The sequence below is a fragment of the Mesoplodon densirostris genome, chromosome 14 (genome assembly GCF_025265405.1).
Source record: "Mesoplodon densirostris isolate mMesDen1 chromosome 14, mMesDen1 primary haplotype, whole genome shotgun sequence".
Taxonomy (NCBI): Eukaryota; Metazoa; Chordata; class Mammalia; order Artiodactyla; family Ziphiidae; genus Mesoplodon; species Mesoplodon densirostris.
The window spans coordinates 82888410-82912717 of NC_082674.1; the positions used below are offsets into that span (position 1 = coordinate 82888410).

The 24308-nt window shown below is 35.0% G+C and overlaps 1 non-coding gene across 1 annotated transcript; it reads right to left on the bottom strand.

The window, feature by feature from the left end:
• Window positions 1-3899: 3899 nt before the first annotated feature.
• On the bottom strand, window positions 3900-4004 carry LOC132502254 (U6 spliceosomal RNA). The gene has a single exon (XR_009534448.1). It is a non-coding gene; the product is annotated as a U6 spliceosomal RNA (small nuclear RNA).
• Window positions 4005-24308: the final 20304 nt, after the last annotated feature.

Below are 24308 nucleotides of genomic sequence, written 5' to 3' on the forward strand. Positions count from 1 at the left end.
ATGGATCAGAGGAATTAAAAATTCAGTTAATAAATAATTGATTCTTTAAATTCTATAATGAGAAATAGATTCAATTACATAAAAAGTGAAGTAAACTTAAAATATCCCCTTAATAAATCTTTTACATATGTAGACTTATTTAAGTATCACCTTTGATTCTCACAGCCTACTAAAATGCTGTGTAGTAAAAGTTATTATTGATATCATATATTGAAGGAAAATAAGGCTCAGAGAGATTAAATACATTACCACAGTTCATATTGCTTGCAATGACAAGATCTGGACTTGACTTAGGCATTATGAATCTATGACTAGGTATTTTTGTTTTCAGAAAATATTTTCCTCTCCCAAACCCTGAATTAGGTATACTCTTAGTAGAAGAACACACAGCCATTGATTCTAAGTCATATTTTTTACCATATATTGGGTGATTAAGTAGGTATAATATTAAGTTACTTAGAGGATCCTGGTAGAATTTGAATACTCAAATTAATTATTAACTTTAATAAACTATACACTTAATATTTTATCCTCAACAACATCCAAATCATTGTTCTAACTATGATTAACTTTGACTTTAGGGTAAAACCAAAAGGTTATTCACTACTTTCAAAACCAAGATATAGGCCTCATAAGAACACAATGTTAAATATATAAAAGCCTAATACTTTTCTGCCATATGTCCTAGGCAACAAACTATGAAGACTGAGCATATGTGTATAGAATTTATTGTTGGAATAAAACAAATCCTTTAGCAATAGTAAAGTGATACATATTCAGTGATGAGAAACATCAAATTGTATGTTTGGACAGAATTTTGGAGCATATGTGAATAAAGTACCTAGCTGCTTGTATTTAAATTTCATCTATGATATCCCTGCCAAACCATGTCAACACTTTGTCCAGCATTTTTTTTATCTGTGTATTTTTTGTGGTGTGCTTTTTCAAAAAAATGCCAATGATAATGCTTCCACTATACACTATATTTCAAAACTCTAAAACGCTTTACTGAACAGCTTTGCTAGAAGATGTCTATTCATAGTTATCTGCCAACTCTTTTTTATAGCTTGTACATATTAGAAGTTTTAATCCTGGCATCAAAAAAGCCATTTTTCACTGCATGGTTAACAAATATTTGCTGAGAATTTGCTAAGAACCAACAGCTTCCATAGTCAAACCCTGGGGTCACCATTATGTATGAAATATAGTATCTGCTATCAGGATATTTTATCTCAATGCGGAAATCCCTACAGAGATTTGAGGAAGCAAATTATGATACAAAAATTCTATAACCTGTCCAATTTATGTTGTCATATGAAGGCAACAGGAAAATAATTCAAACATATCAAAAATAAGTAAGCCAAATGACAGTAATGACTAAGATGGATGGACTATTAACACTTGCATATGTTTCTGAAATGACACGTTGCTCAAATGTGTTATTTTAAATATTTCTACAATGTATTTTTGATAAAATACAATTTTATAGACATTAGTTTTTTGGCAGTCACACTAAAAACACACAAATTATCATAAATAAGATTAATATTACTAATGAAATATTACAACATTGGTAGGAAAGGTAAAGATATAGCTTACCAATATTGGATGGTACTAGATAAGCATTCAGAAGTCAATGACATTGTTATTTATTAGTAATAATTAATTAATAATCATTAACCTAAAACCATAATGAAAAAGGGATTGTATTCACAATCATCAGAAAACTAAATAGTTTATAAAAAACTGTCCACTAATTAAAACAAAGTCTTCTTGAACCCAGAACTTTCTCCACAGAAGTAGCAGAAAACAAAAACAAAAAAATCCTTATTACTGAAGAATGTGATACAGCCACAGCTGATACTACCCACTTCAAACACATTCTCAAAATAAACAATAACTGGTCCTCTAGTAAGAGGACCTGACAGCCTCATATAGTTTATCCTAACTCTACCTGGTAATTGGTGTGTCTATCTGTGTTAGCTAATTGGACTTACCTAGAGAAAAGAAAAAAAAAAAAAACTTCTCATATCTGTATGACAGGAGGTACTTTTACAAATTACAGTAAGGAACCCACTGAAGTTGGAATCCTTCAGTCCCACAGAAACAGGGACATAGGGGTGCCATCTCCCTTGATGTTTACATTTCAAAGAGATGGCTCCCAGGTCCTTGGGAAAGATAGTCCTAGGTTAAAAAGCTGACAAAATGCCTATCTAGCCTTCAAAAGGATTTATATGCATTTCAAAAAAAGGAAAAAGGGCCTCCCTGGTGGCGCAGTGGTTGGGAGTCCGCCTGCCGATGCAGGGGACGCGGGTTCGTGCCCCGATCCCGGAGGATCCCACGTGCCGCGGAGCGGCTGGGCCCGCGAGCCATGGCCGCGGGGCCTGTGTGTCCGGAGCCTGTGCTCCGCAACGGGAGAGGCCACAGCAGTGAGAGGCCCGCGTACAGCAAAAAAAAAAAAAAAAAAAAAAAAAAAAAAAAAAAAAAAAAAAAGGAAAAAGTACTTATAATTACAAGTTTTCTAAGATAAGTGCTCTGAGCAAAAAAGAGAGGGAGAAATTCCTTCCCTTATTTTAACAGGGAGAATTAAGCCTCTTGCTTTTAATTTGTATTTGTCCTTACTTTCCTCAGACTTCTAATATTAAAGCAATGGAAAGAATAAAAATAAATTATAGACAAAGAAAAAAATGTATTTAGCACTAAGAACAACTAAATTAAGATGAACTAGGAAGTGGCATAATAAGGAAAAAGTGTCAGTATATATCAGAAATTTACAATTTAATATATATAAAATACTGTACAATCTTATAAAAACAATCAATTTTTAAATGTGCATTATTCCTTTCCTTTAATAAATGAAGTCAGTCAACATTAGAGTAGTATCCTTTTTAAATTTTTATTTTATTTTATTTTTATTGGTTTACAACATTATATTGGTTTATAATATTATATTTTGACATCTGGGTACACTATAGTGTGCTCACCACCAAAGACTTAGTTTCCATCCAACGCATACAGTTGATCCTCTTTACTCATTTTTGCCTCCCCTCCACTCCCCTACCCACCCTGTTAACCACTACTCTGTTCTCTGTATCAATGTGCTTGTTTTTGTTTGGCTTGGTTTATTCATTTATTTGGTTTTGAGTTTGTTTTTTGGTTTGGGTTTTGTTTTTGTTTGTTTGTTTCTTTTTATATTCCACATATGAATGAAATCATATGGTATTTTCTGTCTCTTTCTAACTTGTTTCACTTAGCATAATACCTTCAGGGTCCAACAATGTTGCAAATGGCAAAATTTCATCATATATATATATACACTACCAAATGTAAAATAGATAGATATTGAGAAGCAGCCGCATTGCATGGGGAGATCAGCTTGGTGATTTGTGACCAGCTAGAAGAGTGGGATAGGGAAGGTGGGAGGGAGAGGCCAGAGGAAGGAGATATGGGGATCTATGTATACATATAGCTGATTCACTTTGTTATACAGCAGAAACTATCACAATTGTAAAGCAATTATACTCCAATAAAATTTTTTTTAAAAAAAGAAAACACTAAAAGAAAAAAAATAACAAAAAGTAAAAAAAAAAAGATTTAAAAAAATTGAGAATAGCTAAGATTTTTGTTTTTATTTAATCCATTCAGTCACTCTATGTCTTTGATTGGAGCATTTATTTAGTTACATTTAAAGTAATTATTAATAGGTATGTACTTATTGCCATTTTGTTACTTGCTTTTTTGGTTGTTTTGTAGTTTATTTTTGTTCCTTTATTCTTTTTTGCTCTCCTTCCTTGTGATTTTATGACTAACTTTACTGCTATGTTTGGATTCCCTTTTCTTTTTTTGTGTGTGTATCTGTTATAGATTTTTGGTTTCTGATTATCATAGGTAAATATATAAAAAATATGGAATGCTTCCCAAATTTGCATGTCATACTGCACAGGGGCCATATTTATCTTCTCTGTACGATACCAATTTACTAAATGTGCTGTAGAATCTAACACTGAAGAGGTTTCTTTATTTAATTTTGAGTGAGCAAAGTAAGATGCAAAGGAGTGTGAGATAAACTATTTCTGCTTAAAAAGTCACTTCAAAATTTAGTGTCTTGAGAAGACAATAAGTATGCACTTTTGGTCAGATTTCTCTTGATAAGATTCTATAATGACTGAATCATTTTGTATATAAAGGAAGAACATATGGAATGAGAGAAACATTTGCAAACTATATATCTGATAAGAAGTTAATATCCAAAATATGCAACAAAGTTATACAACTCAATAACAACAACAACAAAATCAACTTGATTTTAAAATGGTCAGAGTACTTGAATAGACATTATTCAAAGAAGACATACAAATGACCACCTACATGAAAAGGTATGAACATTTCTAATATCAGGGAAATGTAAATCAAAACCTCACATCTGTTAGCGTGGTCATTATCAAAAAGACAAGAGATAGCAAATGTTGGCAATAATGTGGAGAAACAGGAACCCTGATACAGTGCTTGTGGGAATGAAAATTGGTGTATTCAGTATGAAAAACAGTATGGGTGGTGGTCAAAATATTAAAACAGAAATACCATATGATCTATCAATTCCATTAGAAATTAAATCACTATCCTGAAGATATATCTGCACTCCCATGTCTGTTTCAGCATTATTCAGAATAATCAAAATATGGAAACAATCTAAATAACATAATTGTCCACTTATGAATGGATAAAGAAAATGTGAAATATATGTACATGTAATGGAATATTATTGTGCCATAAAAAGAAGAAAACTGCCATTTGGAAAAACATGAATGGGTCTTCAGGCAATATGCTAAGTGAATCAAGTCAGTCAGAGAAAGAAGAATACTGTATGATCTCACTTATATGTGGAATCTGAAAACATCAAACTTACAGAAACAGTAGAATGGTGGTTGCCAGGGAGTTAGGGGTGAAGGAAATGAGGAGAAGCTGGTGAAATAGCACAAGCTTGCTAGTATAGATTCATAAATTCTGGGATGTAAGGTACAGCATGGTGACTATAATTAACAGTAATGTACTGTACTCTTGAAAGTGACTATGAGAGTAGAGCTTTCCCATTCCCACTATAACAACAATAAAATGGAAATAGTGTGAGTTGAAGGATGTGTTACTTAACCTTATTGTGGTACACATTTTGGTATCAAATCATCATGTTGTACACCTTAAACTTACACAAGGTTATATATAAATTATATCTCAATAAAGCTGAAAAATAAATGTGTTTTTTTTTTCCCCTTGGATTCTTCAGATAAAATGGCTGGAGAAACATTTGTACTTGAACACCATGTTAAACTACTGGGGAAAAAATTGACTTCATGCCAATATTCAGTTTTCCCTGAGCAATCACGGCATGATCTTCACTCACTAAATAATCTTATATTTCAGGAACAGTCTTTTTTTTTTTTTTTTTTGCGGTATGCGGAGCTCTCACTGTTGTGGAGCACAGGCTCTTGACGCACAGGCTCAGTGCCATGGCTCATGGGCCCAGTCGCTCCACGGCATGTGGGATCTTCCCAGAGTGGGGCACAAACCCGTGTCGCCTGCATCGGCAGGTGGACTCTCAACCACTGCACCACCAGGGAAGCCCTACAGCCTTTTGTAAAATACAAGTAGAGGAGCATCAAGATGGCAGAAGAGTAAGACATGGAGATCACCTTCCTCCCCACAAATACATCAGAAATACATCTACATGTGGAACAACTCCTACAGAACACATATTGAATGCTGGCAGAAGACCTCAGACCTCCCCAAAGGCAAGAAGCTCCCCACGTACCTGGGTAGGGTAAAAGAAAAAAGAAAAAAAACAGAGACAAAGAATAGGGACGGGACCTGCACCAGTGGGAGGGAGCTGTGAAGTAGGAAATGTTTCCACACACTAGAAGCCCCTTTGTGGGCAGAGACTGTGGGTGGTGGAGGGGGGAAGCTTCAGAGCCATGGAGGAGAGCACAGCAACAGGGGTGCGGAGGGCAAAGCGGAGAGATTCCCGCACAGAGGATCGGTGCCTACCAACACTCAGCAGCCTGAAGGCTTGTCTGCTCACCTGTCGGGACGGGTGGGGCTAGGAGTTGAGGTTCGGGCTTCGGTCGGATTGCAGGGAGAGGAATGGGGTTGGCATCGTGAACACAGCCTGAAGGGGTTAGTGCACCACGACTAGCCGGGAGGGAGTCCTGGAAAAAGTCTGGACTGTCCGAAGAGGCAAGAGACTTTTTCTTGCCTCTTTGTTTCCTGGTGCACAAGGAGAGGAGATTAAGAGCATCACATAAAGGAGCTCCAGAGAGGGGCACAAGCCACGGCTATCAGCGTGGGCCCTGGAAAGGGGCCTGAGACGTTAAGGCTGCTGCTGAAGCCACTAAGAAGCCTGTGTTCAAGCACAGGTCACTATCCACACCTCCCCTCCCGGAAGCCCGTGCAGCCTGCCACTGCCAGTGTCCCGTAATCCAGGGACAACTTCCCCGGGGGAACGCACGGCATGCCTCAGGCTGGTGCAACATTACACAAGCCTCTAGCCCCGCAGGCTCACCTCACATCTGTACCCCTCCATCCCCCCAGCCTGAATGAGCCAGAGCCCCCAAAGCAGCTGCCCCTTTAACCCCATCCTGTCTGGGTTAGGAACAGAGGCCCTCAGGCGACCTACAAGCAGAGACGGGTCCAAATACAAATCTGAACACAGGGAGCTGTGCGAACAAACAAGAGAAAGGGAAATTACTCCCAGCAGCCTCAGGAGCAGCGGATTAAATCTCCACAATCAACTTGATGTACCCTGAATCTGTGGGATACCTGAAGAGAAAACGAATCATTCCAAATTGAGGAGGTGGACTTTGGGAACAATGATATATATATATTTATCCCCCTTTTGTCTTTTTGTGAGTGTGTATGTGTATGCTTCTGTGTGTGATTTTGTATGTATAGCTTTGCTTTTACCATTTGTCCTAGGGTTCTGTCCATCCATTTTTTTATTACTTAAAAAATGTTTTGTTATTAATTATTTTTTATTTTAATAACTTTATTTTATTTTACTTTATTTTATTTTATCTTCCTCTTCTTCTTTTTCTCCCTTTTATTTTGAGCCGTCTGGAGGACAGGCTCTTGGTGCTCCACCCAGGAGTCAGGGTTGTGCCACTGAAGTGAGAGAGTGAAGTTCTGTGCCCTGGTCCACAGGAGACCTCCCAAATCCACATAATGTCAAATGGTGAAAATCTCCCAGAGATCTCCATCTCAATGCCAAGACCCAGCACCACTCAAAGGCCAGCAAGTTACAGTGCAGGACAACTTATGCCAAACAACTAGCAAGACAGGAACACAACCACATCCATTAGCAGAGAGGCTGCCTAAAATCATAATAAGTCCACAGACACCCCAAAACACACCACAAGATGTGGACCTTCCCACCAGAAGGACAAGATCCAGCCTCATCCACCAGAACACAGGCACTAGTCCCCTCCACCAGGTAGCCTACACAACACACTGAACCAACATTAGCCACTGGGGACAGACACCAAAAACAACAGAAACTACAAACCTGTAGCCTGCAAAAAGGAGACCCCAAACACAATAAGTTAAGTAAAATGAAAAAGAGAAACACACAGCAGATGAAAGAGCAAGGCAAAAACCCACCAGCCCTAACAAATGAAGAGGAAATAGGCAGTCTACCTGAAAAAGAATTCAGAATAATGATAGCAAAGATGATCCAAAATCTTGGAAATAGAATGGAGAAAAATACAAGAAACGTTTAACAAGGACATAGAAGAACTAAAGAGCAAACAAACAGAGATGAAAAACACAATAAATGAAATTAAAAATTGTCTAGAAGAGATCAATAGCAAAATAACTGAGGCAGAAGAACGGATAAGTGACCTGGAAGATAACATAGTGGAAACAACTACTGCAGAGGAGAATAGAGAAGAAAGAATGAAAAGAATTGAAGACAGTCTCAGAGACCTCTGAGACAACATTAAACACACCAACATTCGAATTATAGGGGTCCCAGAAGAAGAAGAGGAAAAGAAAGGGACTGAGAAAATATTTGAAGAGATTAGATTTGAAAACTTCCCTAATATGTGAAAGGAAATAGTTAATGGTGTCCAGGAAGCACAGAGTGTCCCATACAGGATAAATCCAAGAAGAAACACTCCAAGACACATGTTAATCAAATTATCAAAAATTAAGTACAAAGAAGAAATATTAAAAGCAGTAAGGGAAAAACAATAAGTAACGCAAAAGAGAATCACCATAAGGTTAACACCTGATCTTTCAGGAGAAACTTTGCAACCCAGAAGGGAGTGACAGGACACATCTAAAGTGATGAAAGAGAAAAACATACAAACAAGATTACCCTGCTGAGCAAGGATCTCATTCAAATTTGATGGACAAATTAAAAGCTTTACAGAAAAGCAAAAGCTAAAAGAATTCAGCATCACCAAACCAGCTTTACAAAAAATGCTAAAGGAACTTCTCTAGTCAGGAAACACAAGAGAAGGAAAGGACCTACAATAATATGCCCAAAACAATTAAGAAAATGGTAAAAGGAACATACATATCAATAATTACCTTAAATGTAAATGGACTAAATGCTCCCACCAAAAGACCTAGACTGGCTGAATGGATACAAAAACAAGACCTGTATATTTGATGTCTACAAGAGACCAACTTCAGACCTAGGGACACATACACACTGAAAGTGAGGGAGTGGAAAAAGATATTGCATGCAAATGGAAATCAAAAGAATCTGGAGTAGCAATTCTCATATCAGACAAAATGGACTTTAAAATAAAGACTGTTACAGGAGACAAAGAAGGAGACTACATAATGATCAAGGGATCGATCCAAGAAGAAGATATAACAATTGTAAATATTTATGCACCCAACATAGGAGAACCTGAATACATAAGGCAAATACTAACAGCAATAAAAGGGGAAATTGACAGTAACACAATCATAGTAGGGGACTTTAACACCCCACTTTCACCAATGGACAGATCATCCAAAATTAAAATAATTAACGAAACACAAGCTTTAACTGATACATTAAAAAAGATGGACTTAATTTATATTTACAGGACATTCCATCAAAAAACAACAGAATACACATTCTTCTCAAGTGCTCATGACACATTCTCCAGGATAGATCATACCTTGGGTCACAAGTCAAGCCTTGGTAAATTTAAGAATATTGAAATCCTAACAAGTATCTTTTCCATCCACAACAATATGAGACTAGATATCAATTACAGGAAAAAATATGTAAGAAATACAAACACATGGAGGCTAAACAACACACTACTTAAAAACCAAGAGATCAGTGAAGAAATCCAAGAGGAAATCAAAAAATACCTAGAAACAAATGACAACTAAAACCCAATGACCCCAAACCTATGGGATGCAGCAAAAACAGTTTTTTAAGGGAAGTTTATAGCTATACAAGCCTATCTTAAGAAACAACAATCAACTCAAATAAACAACCTAAACTTACGCCCAAAGCAATTATGGAAAGAAGAACCAAAAAAACCCAAAGTTAGCAGAAGGAAAGAAATCATGAAGATCAGATAAGAAATAAATGAAAAAGAAATGAAGGAAACAATAACAAAGATCAATAAAACTAAAAGCTGGTTGTTTGGGAAGATAAACAAAATTGATAAACCATTAGCCAGTCTTATCAAGGGAAAAAGGGAGAAGACACAAATCAATAGAATTAGAAATAAAAAAGGGGAACAACAACTGAAACTGCAGAAATAAAAAAGAATCATGAAAGATTACTACAAGCAACTCTATGCCAATAAGCTAATAAAATGGACAACCTGGAAGAAATGGACAAATTCTTAGAAATGCATAACCTTCCGAGACTGAAACAGGAAGAAATACAAAATATGAACAGACAAATCACAGGCACTGAAATTGAAACTGTGATTAAATATCTTCCAACAGTGGGAGGAAAACTCCCAAACACATTCTATGAGGCAACCATCGCTCTGATACCATAACCAGGCAAAGATGTCACTAAGAAAGGAAAATACAGGCTAATATCACTGATGAAAAGAGATGCAAAATTCCTCAACAAAATACTAGCAAACAGAATCCAACAGCACATTTAAAGGATCATACACTATGATCAAGTGGGGTTTATCCCAGGAATGCAAGGATTCTTCAATATGCACAAATCAACCAATGTGATACACTATATTAAAAAATTGAAAGAAAAAAATCATATGATCATCTCAATAGATGCAGAGAAAGCTTTCAACAAAATTCAACACTGATTTATGATAAAAACCCTCCAGAAAGTAGGTATAGAGGGAACTTTTCTCAACATAAGAAGTCTATATATGACAAACCCAAAGCCAACATCATCCTCAATGGTGAAAAAATGAAAACATTTCCACTAAGCTCAGGAACAAGACAAGGTTGACCACTCTCACCATTATGATTCAATATAGTTTTGGAAGTTTTAGCCACAGCAATCTCAGAAGAAAAAGAAATAAAAGGAATCCAAATCAGAAAAGAAGAGGTAAACCTGTCACTGTTTGCAGATGACATGATACTACACACAGAGTATCCTAAAGATGCTACCAGAAAATTCCTAGAGCTAGTCAATGAATTTGGTAAAGTAGCAGGATAAAAAATTAATGCACAGAAATCTCTTGCATTCCTATACACTAATGATAAAAAATCTGAAAGTGAAATTAAGAAAACACCTCCACTTACAATAGCAGCAAAAAGTATAAAATATCTAGGAATAAACCCACCTTAGGAGACAAAAGACCTGTATGCAGAAAATTATAAGACACTGAGGAAAGAAATTAAAGATGATACAAATAGATGGACAGATATAACATGTTCTTGGATTGGAAAAATCAAAATTGTGAAAATGACTCTACTACCCAAAGCAATCTACAAATCCAATGCAATACCTATCAAACTACCACTGGCATTTTTCACAGAATTAGAACAAAAAATTTCACAATTTGTATGGAAACACAAAAGACCCCAAAGAGCCAAAGCAAACTTGAGAAAGAAAAACGGAGCTGGAGGAATCAGGCTCCCTGACTTCAGACTATACTACAAAGCTACAGTATCAAGACAGTATGGTACTGGCACAAAAACAGAAATATAGATAAACAGAACAGGATAGAAAGCCCAGAGATAAACCCACACACATATGGTCAGCTTATCTTTGACAAAGGAGGCAAGAATACACAGTGGAGAAAAGGCAGCCTCTTCAATAAGTGTTGCTGGGAAAACTGGACAGCTACATGTAAAAGAATGAAACTAGAACAGTCCCTAACAACATACACAAAAATAAACTGAAAATGGATTAAGACCCTAAATGTAAGGCCAGACACCATCAAACTCTTAGAGGAAAACATAGGCAGAACACACTATGACATAAATCACAGCAAGATCCTTTTTAACCCACCTCCTAGAGAAATGGAAATAAAAACAACAATAAATAAATGGGACCTAATGAAACTTAAAAGCTTTTGCACAACAAAGGAAACCATAAACAACATGAAAAGACAACCCTCAGAATGGGAGAAAATATTTGCCAATGAAACAGCTGACAAAGGATTAATGTCTAAAACATACAAGCCACTCATGCAGCACAATATCAAAACAAAACAAAACAAAACAACCTAATCCAAAAATGGGCAGAAGAGTTAAATAGATATTTCTCCAAAGAAGATATACAGATTGCCAACAAACACATGAAAGAATGCTCAACATCATTAATCATTAGAGAAATGCAAATCAAAACTACAGTGAGATATCATTTCACACTAGTCAGAATGGCCATCATTGAAAAATCTACAAACAATAAATGCTGGAGAGAGTGTGGAGAAAAGGGAACCCTCTTACACTGTTGGTGGGAATGTAAATTGATACAGCTAGTATGCAGAACAGTATGGAGGTTCCTTAAAAAACTACAGATAGAACTACCATATAATCCAGCAATCCCATTACTGGGCATATACCCTGAGAAAACCATAATTCAAACAGAGTCATGTACCAAAATGTTCATTGAAGCTCTATTTATTTCCAGGACATGGAAGCAACCAAAGTGTCGATCAACAGATGAATGGATAAAGAAGATGTGGCATATATATACAATGGAATATTACTCAGCCATAAAAAGGAATGAAACTGAGTTATTTTTAGTGAGGTGAATGGACCTAGAGACTGTCATACAGAGTGAAGTAAGTCAGAAAGATAAAAACAAATACCATATGCTAACACATATATATGGAATCTAAAAAAAAAGAAGAAGAAAGAAAGAAAGAAAATGGTCAGAAGAACCTACGGCCAAGACAGGAATAAAGATGCAGAACTGCTAGAGAATGGCCTTGAGGATACAGGGAGGGGGAAGCTGGGACAAAGTGAGAGAGTGGCGTGGACATATATACAGTACCATACATAAAATTGATAGCTAGTGGGAAGCAGCCACAAAGCACATGGAGATCAGCTCGGTGCTTTGTGACCACCCAGAGGGGTGGGATAGCAAGGGTGGAAGGAAGGAAGATGAAAGAGGGTAAGTGATATGGAGACATATGTATATGTATAACTGATTCACATTGTTATAAAGCAGAAACTAACACACCATTGTAAAGCAATTATAATCTAATGAAGATTTAAAAAATGTTACATTTAAAAAAGTAGAAAAAAATAATAAAATAAATGCAAGTGTTCTTTCCAAGATCATTCTTAAACATTTTATATTTTTAGCCTGTGCAAATAAATACTGTTCACAGATGTCCTAACAGGTTGGTCATTTATATAGATTTCTTTTCTGTTTTTGTTTTAAATAAATTTTTCATTTGGTATTGGTTACCAAATTAAATTTATCAAACCCTATCAAGGGAAAAAGTTTAGCAAACAAAAAAATTGACATTGTTCAAATTATACAATTTCTTTGATTAAACTATTATATGTTTTATTCAGGAATTCATGTAATAGTGGCAACAAAATATTATAATTATATTTCATTACTAATGCTGTTTATAGTTTTTCACTCATCTGTTATCCTCAGAACAAGAACACTTCTTATTCAGGAACAGGCTCTATTTTTCATTGTATTGAATTTTTAAATTTTTCTCTAGTATATAATTATTATAAATATCACTTACTAATACATTATTATGTTGTTTTTGGTTGATTATTTTATGTTGCTAAGATATGTACTTTTGTTTATTAAATATTTGAATATTGCTGATACAGTGGAAACTTTGTGTTATTAAATTTGGAATTGGCCACAGTTCTGAAATATTTTATTTTTATCAATTTCATGTAGTTTTTCTGATTCTTTCAGCCATAAAATCATATAACCAACTGATACATGCAACTTTGTGTCTTTTCTACTATACATTATTTATATTATTTCTGTCCATTATTTTCCAAAATAAATTAGATAGGCAATAAGAACAACTAAGAGGTCGAGTAGACCATTTATTCTTTTTCTTCCATTGACCCTGATGAATAGTCATGGGCAATGGATTTCTGTTCTGTATGTGCAGCAGTGATGGAGAGAGGGGTAACATGATTATGCTTACAATAGTTAAGTGACGTTAACTTCAAGGGTATGAAGATCTGGATTATTCATATATAGGAATTCTGGAGTAGGATCAAGAAGACCAAATAAACTGCAATCTATATTAAAAATAGTGAGTTTTTACAATACAAGATATGTCAGCACAGCTTTAAAAAAGGGACTTCATACTCTAGAACTTTAGGCATGACAAAATACTGTTATAAGTACTGACTTGAATGAAAAATGATAATTAATTCTGAGTTTGTGATGGCATGGGAAAGAAAATTTCAATGTTTTGTTTTTGCTGAAAAAAATGTGTTGTGGGATTCCTTGGTGGTTCAGTGGTTGAGGGTCAGCCTGCCAATGCAGGGGACATGGGTTTGTGCCCTGGTCTGGAAAGATCCCACATGCCACGAAGCAGCTGGGCCTGTGAGCCATGGCCGCTGTGCCTGCGTGTCTGGAGCCTCTGCTTCACAACAGGAGAGGCCACAGCAGTGAGAGGACAACATACAGCAAAAAAAAAAAAAAAAAAAAAAAAAAGTGTTGTATTTAAACCAAAAGTTGAAGAAAACACCTGAGAAGGATTGTATTGATACTTTGGGTAGCTCTCAACAATGGTCTTAATAAAAATAAACAAGCTAGATTAGGCAGTGCTCTATTTTCTAGGAATAACTCTCAAAAGTCTGAATACTATTCATTTAAAATAAAATAAAGGAATAAGAGAATGTTGGTATTATACACTACAATTTTATGATAGAATTTTCATCAAAACGATGTAAGAAATTTTGTAGAAGTTGTGAAAGGCAGAGAAATACTTTAGTTTCTTTTTTAAAAAAGCTTGAGAAAAGAGTCAATATGTATGCAAATGCTGTGTTTTATATATTATATTATATTATATTATATTATATTATATTATATTATATTATATAAAATATATTATACAAATGAAAAACAGTTTTCTTTATCATAGAGTTGAAATTCATTTTTGCTTACATACAGACTCCTCACTCACCACAATACCACTGGACTTTCCACATTTGATTTAATCTGTGTTTGCATGTGTGTTTGTTTGCTTAGAAAATATACAGTCAGGTGGTATTTCTTCCATTAATATGATAAAGATTCTTCAGCTAAATAAGAGAGAAAGGGAGGACATATATTCTAATTAATTACCATTTTATTAAAGAAAGAGTTTTGTGAAGAGTCCCTAGAAAATTGACTGTTGTATTATAAATAGCATGGATTTGAAGAATCCCGATACATTATTAGCTGTGTGATCTTAGGCAAGTTATTCCATTTCTCTTTGCCTGTTTGTGGAATAAAGATAATTATAATGCCTGACTCAATATATTGTTAGGATTAATTTAGATAACTTGTATTAAAGCATTAGAACACCAAGAAGCAAATAGTAAGTTCTCAGTATATTATTGGTTACTTTTAATTAATCTTTATTACCTGCTGTGAGATAATAGAAAACATATATTGGTCTCTACTGTCGGTTCCTGGCACAGGGCTCCTAAACTCCTTATAAATTTCTAATGATAAGAGCACTAGGAGAATATTTGTTTTACTGAGTTGATTTTGGGTGGGTTCCTGTATGGCTCTTGTATGGAGGCTGGTCACCAGAAAGACCAACCCATAATTAGAAGCTTGGATTTTTTTTTTTTTTTACTTCCTATTCTCCAGAGAAGGGAGAGGGGCTCGAATTGAAGGTAATAATTGATTGTGCCTACAGGAGAAGGCCTCCCTAAAATCCTAATAGTGTACGTTTCAGAGAGCTTCATGGCTGGCAAAAACAACACCTAGAAGTTGACACAGCCCAGCTACACAGAGACAGAAGCTCCTGTGCTGGAGACCCTCCCAGAACTTGCCTTATATATTACTTCATCTGGCTATTCACCTCTATCATTTATCATATATTTTAATAAACAAATAAACACAAATGTTTCCCTGAGTCCTTTGAAATGTTCTAACAAATTAACTGAACCCAAAGAGAGGGTCATTGGAACCTCCCATTTACAGTTGGTTGATGAGAAGTGCAGGTAATAACCTGGGATTGTGACTGTCCTCTGAATTGCTGCGAGGTGCAGGGGGAAGCCTTGTGGGACTGAGCCCTTAGCCCGTGGGAGTCTGATGTTTTCTCAGGGTAGATAGTGTCAGAATTTAGTTAAATTTTATGACACCCAGCTGGTATCACAGAAAATTGTTTGGTGTGGGGAAAAGCCTCCACACATTTGGTGACCAGAAGTGTCAGAAGTGAAGTGTTTTGTGTGAGTAGTAAAGGAGACTCACAGTGGAGAAACACACATTAGGAGGAATTGGTCTTTTTCTCTATAAAGAAAGAAAAAAAGTTTAGATTTTCCCTTTACACCTGCCATTCCTAGTCTCTTAAGTGATGCCTCTCTTATACATCATCATCCTCTGGGAAACTTTTCCCAAAGTCCCAAACTGGGTTATATTTTCCTCTTTCAGTTTCAACAAACACCCTCTTTTGCCTCTGTGGTGTTCTTGTATTATATATTGATTTATCTATCTCCCTCAGTAGTTCATGAGTTTCTTGGGAGCCAAACTATGTCCCATTCTTCTTTATATCATTTTAGACTTCCATCTCTGTCTCATACAAAGAAGCATTGCTTAAACTAGAAATTGATTAGGTACAAAGATACAATGTATTACATTTCAAAATAGAGTTTATTTTGTTTAAATCCTTCATATCTCCCTTCTATTGATATATAGAAATTTTCTCTTTGTTCATAAGATAAGATTTCCTTTCACTCTGTCACAATCATATGGCATGTAGTGTACTGCTTTCCCAGTTAACTGGAGGCAAGGCTGCAATGTCAGGTATATATGAAAACAATCAACCATCCAGAGGATTGCTATTTCACTGGTGGCAACTTAAGGTTTCACAGTGTGAGTGGGGTTTACAGTTTATCAGAGAGGTCTGAATGCTTCCCAGAATTGCTTTCCATCTTTTATGTAATGTTTTTTCTGTGTAGTGTAGCCCAAGGACTCCTATTAATTTCAGGCCAATGGCTGTTTCACTGAAGTTTTATGTAATCCTTATTCACCACTTTCTTCTCTTTTTAATATCAAATGAAGTTAAGGCTTCTACCTTCAACTTCTTTTGCTTTAAGTGATAAACTTTGACATCGAGCAGGCATAATTTATTCAGCATATTTATAATGATATCTGCAGTTGCTGATAAGTTATTGCATCACTCCTAACTAGATAATTTCTCAAACCTATAGTGAAATTAGTAGGATGTAACATGTAAGAGAGAGGTGCAATTGGTCATCACCTAATTTTTAGATGAAGGTAAAGTTCAGGAGAAGTAAGTTAACTGTGTCAGTGAGAGATGTAAGACTGAATTTCAGATCCCTTACTCAACATTGGCATTTGCTAATTGACACTTGAGACAACAATAATAAATAAGGTCAGATTACTGTCTTGTGGAACCTATGATGTAAGAAGAAGTTAGAATGATTACCAAGATCATGGGAACAGAAAATGAACTAATACTTATCCACAGTGAGTAAGATCTGGAAAGGTCTCATAGAAAAGGTGTAATTTCAGTTGTTCCTGGAAGGATGAGGAGTGTTACTAGATGGTTAAAAAGAGGAATTCATTCTAGGTGGAGAGTAATATATTTGTCAACTGAAGATAGATCAATATTTATATTGAAATGTGGGGATTAGGTCTTGAGTTGCCTTAAAAATTGATGAGTTGCCGTCTAAAAAAATGTTGTGCTTTATTAAGTATGATGCTTTGGAAATTTTCTTGGCATTCCCCTGCCTGAAGCTGAAGCTCACACACATTAAAGATTTCTCAAAATACTTTGCTGGAGAGTAAGCTTCTGAACTATTCTTTGCCTAGATACTTTGAACATAGAGAGTTTCTCATTTTTTTCTAGGGAACTGATATTCTGAAAATATGCTTTTTGTTACCTGGTTGCTATCTGTATCTTTATCCTTATTTTATTCATTTCAGCTCTTGTATTTTGCATTTGACCCATGTTTCCACACACATTTATCTTATTTTTGAAATAATTTTCTTCATTCCATATTGACCAGCCTAAAACTCCACTTGCCCTTCTTCCACACTTAAAAACAAACACTTATCCTCATATCACTGGGCACAGAAGCAAGGTACGTTTTAGTTCTTCTTTCCCCTTCCAAGTTCTAAATTAGAACTCTTCAGTTCTTAGTTATTTTATTAAGTTCAAGGTATATTGTATATAGATAAACTAGTCTTTAGTCATTATTACCATTTTATTCATCATTCAAGGGCTTCCTCTATATATACTGAGGACTATTTCATCTAACCCAATGTTCTTCTTTTCTTCTTTATTTTTTCACAATTCTGGGAGATGCAGTAACCTTGCAGGTAACTCATCAAATAATCTACTCATCTATTTCCTAGAGTTTTAAGTTCAAATAATGTTCACATATCTTTCCTTTGATCAGGTGTTTTGAAAGGATTCTAGCCAGGAGGACTTAAATTGTTAGAAGTGCTTCTTCATTTCTTGGGGTGGTGATGAGAAGGCTCAAGGAGTGTTAATTATATCACAGAAAGCAGAGTTCCAGGTCATGTCATACCTCCTGCTGATAGAGACATGGTCCTACCTTTGTGAAGTAGGAGCTTGGAGGATGTGGAGCTCTTGGGATCTATATTAACTCTTACGGAATAGAATGTGGATGCCAGAGAAGAGGCATTCTGATTTGGACAAGCAAAGTTCTGGCGTCTTTTTCTTTTTTTTTTTTTTTTTTGTCTTCAAATGGAAGTGAGAAGAGTACATAGGGTTGGTTTTAATTGAAATGTATAGAGCACTTGGTTTTCATTTTAATTCCTACAAATGGAGATTTATGGGAAATAAATGTAATCACTATTAATCAAGAAATAATTTTGGGTTATGAGAAAAATTGCCACACATTAGAAGTGACAGAGCAGAGATCTGGAAAAGCCTAGACTTTGTAAAGTTTATAGAGTTATCATGCTAGTCTGCCCTAGACTGTCTGAACTAAAATCTCCAAAATTATTTATGAGATAAACTTATATTGTTTTAAAGACACTGTTATTTTGATATTTCCTGTTTTGTGCAACCAAATGTAATCTTAAATATTATATTCAACATTAATATATCATAATATCCTATTTGCCTGCCTAACTCTTGTCATTCATTCTTAATATTCTTTATGGCTTTCCATTCTTTAGCCAACTTCTTAAAATTTAGTTGTCTTAGCGCCTCTTCTTAGCTGTATTCACTTTTCAATTTCTACAGTTTTGCAGAACACACCTATTGTTAATTACACAGGTTTTAATCTCACTTTCATAGACTAATTGTTTCAGACCAGATATAAGTATGTTATATACAACTGCTAGTGAAACATCTTTATTTCAATATTCTACCATAATTAAAAATCAACTCTCAGAATTGAACTCAACATCATTCCTTAATTTATTCCCTAAATTTGTTCTTCTCTGTATATTCTTTATTTCAACAAATGGCATAAGAATGCACACAGTAATGCAAGAGTAAAATGTGTAACTTATTCTAAATACATCTTTTTTTTAATGTCTTCATGTCCATTTAATCACAAACTTCTGTCAATTATATCTTTTTTCTTTACCCTCATGGTTCATCAGAGTCCTCTCTTTGTTACTTTAAGAATTATATTTTAATATAAAGTAGAACAATACATTTTCTTGGATACCTACACTCTCTATTCTTCACTAATATAATATTTGCAAACCTACAGCCTCTGAAAGGTGGAAGTATCATCTTTTATACCAGATGCACCCACCAAAACATGATTTATTAGAAAAGAGTTCGACAACTAACTCAAGGAAGTTATCTATATGCCCATCAATGGCTTAAGGCTCAGAATTTAGGAAGTGGTAAATTTGTTCAACCAATCCCTGTTTCAGGATTAAGTTTCAGAAGTTGAGAGGTTGCTAGATAACACGAGAAATGGAACTGAAAGTTTTGAAGATTTAACAGTTGAACAATTCATGATGATTGTAGGCAAATATAAGTCATAAGAAAGCTAAATGGAATAATACAATTAAATGCAGCTTATGTATCAAACGAGGCAATGGTAAATACAATATACTCAAGAAAAATAAAATGTGAATTATAAATCTGTGGCCCTACATATATCAGTAAGAAAATATGGTTTTAAAATCTGTAAAAGTAAAAATCTGTGTAAAAATCAGAGGAAAATCATTTAATAAGAGTTTATTGTTGTTGTTGTAGTGGTGGTGATTAGTGGGGGGTTCCAAGCCTAGTACATTACATTATCTTTTTATTTTGGATATCTTAATTAAACCAACAATATCATGGACTTCATGCTACAGGTCTAAGGAGTTAGAAACAGATATTCCTATGGGTGATATACATAATTGGGTTACAGTTGCATAATATAAAGCTGAAGAGGTATGGATGATAAATGGGAGAGATAGTGGAGTCCATTAGAAGACCCCTGCAGTTCTACATGATCACCCATAAGGTTGATTATAAAAGGATCACAAAGAAAAAGCCACTTATTTTATTTTTCTTTAAATTGTCAAGAAATTGGTTGTTTTTATTAATCAATTGGCTGTTAAATGGAAAGTTACCATATATCTCAAACACGGACACAAACTTAACATTCTTTTGATGATATTTCAGGGGCTTTAAAATCTAGTGCAGGCATATGCTTACTACTCAGAACAAGAATTATCATTGTAATACACTTAACAGGGAGGAAATGCTAATCAATACAGTTCCATTTGGTAAAGTCCTGAGTAACCAGCTTTCACTATTTTGCAGATGGCAAGACTAGGAAGCCTCGATCTTATGGAAAGAACAGACAATCATACGTATAATGGGATTTTATATTTTAAAAGAAATACAGTCCTCTTTTTTCCTCCACTTCAACTAAAACCGCATGTTTTCATGGGCCGATTTTGTCAGATACTTGGGACCAGTAGTGGAAGACGAGAAGGGCTTAGAAAACAAGCATATCTCTTCCCCTCCATTTGCTTATAAACTATTTGGGTTGATAAAGTATCTAAAATACCATTCTGGAACATTTTATGCAAATGATGAAAGTTCTTGGTTTTGTAGAGCATTGCCTCTGCTTTGCAAAGATAGGATAGAGTAAATAAATTTCTTCTTTATAATAATAGGTCCTTTTGCATGCTTAAATCTAATACTAACCCTAGTTTTTTACATTGTTGCTGAAATTCTATATCAAGCAAAAATGCAAAAAAAAAATATGTACATCAGCCGTCTTTTAAAAGCACACAAGTTATTTTTCTAAGCAAAGAAGCTTCAACCTGAGGCATCTTCAGGAAGTATTCTACTAGATTTTATTCTTAGGTCCTACTCAGCATTCTTATCAGTATTACACATTAGGGCATTTATATCAATCATAACAATAAACTTTTAGAGTGACTTTAAGCTGAGAGACAGCTAATGGAAGGTACATACAACAGCTGTTAAGATATTGTTAACTGGATATAAATGTGAGCTTTACATACTTAATACTAAGTTAACACACATATTTAATACTAAGTTAATACTAAAATGAAATGAAGTATATTTTGTAGATTTGAGAAAACTATTATTTTTTCCTATTTTTCTTTTGACAATTTACTTAATTTTGGAAAACCTTAAATGCCCAGATATCTATATATTTATCCTTATTTATAGGATTTATGTGTTTGAGGGAAACCAAGAGTCTACTTGTGCATATGAGGAAGACAAATCTTCAGAAATGAGATGCCAGCCTTGATAGCAGAAATTTATAATGTTCAGAAATTGTCCTGGAGTGCTCGTGTTATAGGCATCAAATAGAGCATGTTATCTAGAAAAGAGGGACATCTAGTATTTCTCTTCCACAGGTAATCAAGAGAGAAGGGTTTCTATGATTTATATACAATTGGGTTAATATGTATACTTTTCAGATTGTCTTACGATGGCACTTTCTTTTTAAAATTTTTCCTTATGGGGTCACTGAACTTCAAAAGTAAGTTAAGATTTCACAAGTTACATGAACTTACTATTTTTTAGTTTTTTAATATTTTCCCAGGTCTCCATGAATGTAAAACCTGGTAAGGAAAAAGAGTTTGGATTCTAATATGTCCAGTTAGGATGCAACCAGATCTGACAAGAATAAGTCCAAGGCAGGAGATTCATTGAAACTGTTCCATATTGAAAATAGCCTTTGCTCATGTGAGAACCTTTAAGGATATGTAGAACTTAGAGAAATTTCTGGAATTAGATGAGAATCGTGAGCCCTAATGTGAGTCCAAAACAAAATTGTGCATTCTATAGGCAATTATGAGAGGAAATGCATACTCAGTTTCTCTGCAGGAAAATATTTCTCATCATGAAAAAGAAAATATCTGCTTTGTGGATTACTGTAGCCCAGGAATATTCTATGGCACACATTAACACTATCTGTGAACAGGAAAGAGAGGGAGTTTTATTACTCCAAAAAAAGATGTCAAAGGTTTCTGGGACTGTATAATATGACATTTCTCAGCAGCTACCCGTAACATTGTAGAAATATAGCAGGTAACTCTGTAACAGTAACCAACCTCAAAATATGGCTACAATCTTCTCTAGCTGGAAAAATCTTGTTGACAACTTCACCCAGAAGTTTTCCTCTTTATCTGTGCTGATGTCCCTCCATACCATGTTGCTTTTTTGTTTCAAGAGTACCTTGTGGATTTCTACAGAAATTCAATGTGCTGGAGGATCTAGGGGAACTGGGACAAGGAATTCAGCAGGGTTTGTAGTGAATTTCCTCACATGTATCATATGGAGGGTGCACAATATTTGCAAATGGAGACAGAATGTTACTAATCTGACTTCAAAGATATGAGGTTCATTTGCTGGTCTCTGGAAAGAGGTCTGTAAGAATAGATGAGAATCTTGTGATGTCTTTAAAAGGTGGATCAGGCAATAAGCCCTAGAGAGAGATGGAGGTATATAGTAAAACTTGTACTCAATTTGAGGATCTTAAGAGTGGTTTTCAGCTTACAACTGTGGATCAATTACCCTGTCCAAATACTGAAATATATAACAGGATAAAATAATTGAGAAAATGTTACAAGAAAAAAATTTAAAACACAACACAGAAATTACACCTCAGCTTTGGATAAATTAGTACTGGTGACAAATTGCAAGATGTGTCTGAGAATAGTGATCACTTGACAGTGCTTGAAGAAGGGATGAATGGGGCTGTATATATTGGTTTTTAAGAATTTTAAAAATAAATTTAAAAATACTTATGGAACGTAGGAAACAGTTGAAAATAGCTGACCAGGAAAATTTGACTCATCTGATGATACTCCAGTCATTTTTGGTTAGAGCAACTGCTTAGAGAAAAGTAAAGGATTGTGAATGTGAGATAATTAGTAAGATGTATGGAAGCTCTTCTTTTATGTGGAAGATATATAACTTGGCTTCTGTTTGAGGACTTTGAAATAGGAGGGAGGCTATCACTGAAGATGAACCCCTGCCCCCATATGCACTTGTACTGAAGACTGATGATATACTATGGAAATCTATGGCAGAACCAGAACAGTTTAGCCAATTAGCCCACTTTAAAGGGCTAACTTCCAAGCTCCCTCACTCTAATCACTCAAAGAACAGGGATGACCTGAAATAACATCCACAGGGAAATTTTTCCACCTTCACAGCCATGATATCTGATGATCTCAGCGCTGCTCTGCTAGCTCTCCATGTGACTAGCTCCTTCACACACTTCGTGTATCTGCTTAAATGTCAACCCTTCCCCTGAAAACATCACCTCCATTAACCACTCTTTCTCATTTCCAGTTCCCTTCCCAAGCCCTGAGTCTGGGTAACAAAGCTACTTAAACCATTTTATTTTTTTCGTGAACAGATATTATTTCAGTTTTTAGTCTTTGATTCTCCCTTTAGAAAAAGGTGTCATGGGAGGAGAGATATGGCTTGTTTAGCTTATTGCTATACTCCATTGCTTAAAAAAATCCATGATATAAGAATCTGATGAATGAATGAATCCGTTCTCCTGAAGAGACTGTGAGTTCAAGGAAGTATTGTAGAGGCCAGAACAAAACACTTACTTTTGATATACAGAAAATTATCTCTGAATATGATTAAATAAATTTGAAAATATATATTTCTTAATGACATTGTATTTCTTACTAAAAGCAAATGCTCCCCTCTAAACACTGGAAGAAAACAAACTTTTGGATAGGTAAGCTCACCATTGAAATTTATGCTCATTGCAATGAAATCAGTCCTTTATAGTATACAAAGATGAAAATAAACTTGGGACAATCACACCTATTCCAAACTGAAATCAGAATTATACAAACCATACTCAGGAGAATAAACTTTTATATGACAAAATTTTTCTGGACATGCTTGGAAACAGGATTTCGCAAATCATCTACATTATTCTACCATATTTCAATGTTCTAAGTCAGATTTGATGTAAAGATAAACTCGAAATCAAGCATAACAAATACATAACAATTGGATCCCTGATATGGCAAATACAATTCAATAGTGTCACATGTAATAAATAATCAATATATATATATATATATATATATAATCAGATGAAGTAAATCAAATTATCTTATCCAATCTACAAGAACATCATCTTTAAATAGAATATTGACAAAGCAAAATAGTAACACAGCTCAAAAATATGTTATGTGCAGAATACTGGAAGTACATTAAGTCTAAGCCTGGTGAGAGAAGAACTAAAAATGT